Source organism: Trichosurus vulpecula, chromosome 3, assembly GCF_011100635.1.
Source record: "Trichosurus vulpecula isolate mTriVul1 chromosome 3, mTriVul1.pri, whole genome shotgun sequence".
Classification (NCBI taxonomy): domain Eukaryota; kingdom Metazoa; phylum Chordata; class Mammalia; order Diprotodontia; family Phalangeridae; genus Trichosurus; species Trichosurus vulpecula.
The window spans coordinates 147,299,722-147,303,060 of NC_050575.1; the positions used below are offsets into that span (position 1 = coordinate 147,299,722).

At 37.6% G+C, this 3,339-nt stretch overlaps 1 pseudogene; it reads right to left on the minus strand.

Moving 5' to 3' along the window:
- Window positions 1-575: 575 nt before the first annotated feature.
- On the minus strand, window positions 576-1,300 carry LOC118840691 (annotated as a pseudogene).
- Window positions 1,301-3,339: the final 2,039 nt, after the last annotated feature.

Sequence of the window (3,339 nt, forward strand, 5' to 3'; positions counted from 1 at the left end):
CTCAAATGGGGTCACAGAGTTGTACACAAGAAATCGACTAAGCAACAACAATAACAACTCTGCTTATACTGCGGTTACACAGGAATCGGCAGAATTTCTTCCATAATGGAGATAAAAGTCTTCTTCCACAGGACTGAGACTAGCCATGCAAGGAAAAAGAAATATGTGAAGCTATTTACACAAAACCATGGATTGAAACACCATGGTGACAAAAGCAGAGGTTGAAAGTGGGTCAAAATGATATCTGTATACGTAGGAGTCAGGCTACATCTCAGCATGAATCACTGCTATTTTCAAAGGGATATTTCTGAAATATGATTAGAGGAGAGCACAGCACAACTCTGCTTACATACAGAGAATAATAAAAAGGGGAAATATTAATAGGTCATAGTTCTACAGGTTCCTGGGCAGGTCAATTACCTCTAAATAGTGGTAGGTCCTATGAATGATTAATTATAATCATGATTTCTCTAAATAATCCCAATAACAAAAACCAACTAGTAGAAGCCACATTGCATATAGAACCTGGATACCTTGTATTATCAGAGGTCTCAAAGACTATAGGATAGGAAGGGTTATTTGAACAGAAGACTTTCATACTTCTCTTCAGCCAGCAGGTTAGCAGGCCCAATACTCTCCAGCTAATTTACGGAGTTCCAATTCTCTCCGTTTTCTCTTTGAGAACCTTTTTCTCCTGTATTGTCTTTAACCTGTCAAATTCTCCATGCTCTTGTTCATCCAGTTCTGTGAGGATGAAAGCAAATGTACACTCAATCCAGGGAATGATCACATGCTCAATGGCATTCACCCACCTGTTTAATTTTAATGGCTTCATCCAGCGTAACAAATGATGTTTGTAGTGATTCCAGCTCCACCACTAGCTACTCTGCTTTGGCATAGTTCCTCTTCAGTTTATACAGCTGTTCCCCACCTCTGGCCAAACCACCAGTCAATTCATAATTGTCAGCTCCTTCTTGAAAATGTTCAAATACTGACAAGGTGACATCCGCTACATTATATTTCTTTTCCCTGATAGTCATTTCAGCTTTGTTCATATTTTGAATATAGTGGTACTTAAGATGCCAGCTGTGAATTTGACCTCAGCAAGTGAAAAAGGCAGCTTCTCATATAATTTCATTCATCAGCATTTTGGTCTCAACTATCTTTTGTAAGATCTGCTGAACCTAAAGAGTCAAGGCATCAGATTTTTTTAGGAGGTATTGGCTTGTCTTTATAAAGCCTTCATAATGGTCTGTGCCATTGTTGAAAGGAAGATCCTGATGTAGATTTTGCCATACATCCTGGCAGTCACTGTCTGGTGGAGGCAGCTTGGTCAGCTGGTCTATCATTTCTGGCTTTGAAGCTACCATTCACTGCTGCTCACTTCCTCCTCTTCCACCTCCTCCTCCTCATGTTCCTCCTCTAGTCCTACTCCAATAATTTAAAAATTACCTCTCTTTGATCTATATTCCAAGTCAATTGTTTCTCCTAGGTGTTATTTCAAATTTTCTTCTATTTTTTGGTCTTTTGCTTTTGTTTTTATTATTTCTTGATGTCTCATAGAGTCATTAGCTTGCATTCGGCCAATTCTAACTTTCAAGGAATTATTTTCTTCAGTGAGGTTTTGCACCCCATTTACCAAACTGTTAATTTTCTTTTCATATCTTTCTCCCAAAGCTTTCATCTGTTTTTAAAAATAATTTTAATAGAGAACAGAGTCAAAATTTATAAGAATATGAGTCATTCCCCAATTGATAAATGGTCAGAAGATATGAACAGGCAGTTTACAGAGGAAGAAAAAAAAAGCTAGCTACAGTCATATAAAAATCCTCTAAATCACTATTGATCAGAGAAATGCAAATTAAAACAACTCTGAGGTATCACCTCACACCTATCATATTGGCTAATATAACAGAAAAGGAAAATGAGAAATGTTGGAGAGGATGCAGGGAGAAAAAGAAACCATTGTTGGTGGAATTGTGAATTGATTCAACCATTCTGGAGAGCAACTTGGAACTATGCTCAGAGGGCTATAAAACTATTCATACCTCAGAAATACCACTACTAGGTCTGTATGCCAGAGAGACAAAAAAGCAAAAAGGAAAAGGACCTATATGTACAAAATATTTATAGCAGCTCTCTTTATGGTGGCAAAGAATTAGAAATTGAAAGGATGCCCATCAATTGGGGAATGGCAAAACAAGTTATAGTCTATGATTGTGATGGAATATTATTGGGCTATAAGAAATGATGCAGGACGCTTTCAGAAAAGAAGACTTACATGAACTGATGCAAAGTGAAATGAACAGAACCAAAAGAATACTACAGTTACAGTAACAGTAACATCATAGGATGATCAACTGTGAATGACTTAGTTATATTCAGCAATACAATGATCCAAGACAATTCTGAAGGACTTATGATGAAAAATGCTATCCACCTCCAGAAAAAGAACTGATGGAATCTGAATGCAGATTGAAGCATGCTTTTTTTTTTTTTGCTTTCTTATTATTCTTGGTTTTCTTTCTTTTTTGTCTGTGTTTCTTTTGCAACATGGTTAATATGGACATGTTTTGTATGACTGCATATATGCATACACACACATATAATCTCTATCAATTTGCTTATTTTCTCAGGGGAGGGGAAGGAGAGGGAGAAAGAGAGGGAAAAATTTTGGAACTCAAAAATTTTAAAAATGAATATTAAACATTTTTTGTTTACATGTAATTGATGAGACTGTAAAAAATAATGCTTAGCTCCTTTTCTTTAACTCTTCTGGGAATTCTTGTGGGCTTGTGCCAATCTGAATACTTTTTGTGGTTTTGCTTATAGATGTTTTCAAGCCATTGTTTTCTTCTGCATTTCAATCTTGAGCTTCTCTGTCTCCATAGTAGCTCTGTATGCTCAGATTCTCTTTTGCTTACTCATTCTTTCAGCCTCCTTCTTGATTTAGACCTTATATTAGTGTTGGACTCTGTCCACTTTGGGGTGGGGGGGGGATGCCTGGCCTGAGGTTTTGTCCTTTTATGTCCTTCTGCTTCTTTCACAGCTTTGTCTTGGGGCCTGCATGTTTTTAGTGCTACCAAAATGGAGATATTGGGAGAGGTCTGTTCACTACCCTCCATTTCTGATTTTTGCAAATTATGTTTATTGGCTTGCGTAATTGAGTTTCAATAGACTGCTGCTAGACTCAGTAACTGTTAGCCCACTGGGAAGTTCTACAGGTTCATAGCTGCTGAACTATGGCTGGCTCCTCTTTGGTCTTGGTCTCCTGATCTGGTTATACTACTCCAGGAGTATGCACTGGGCTAAAAGTTAGAGCTAAGTTGCTGCTCTGCT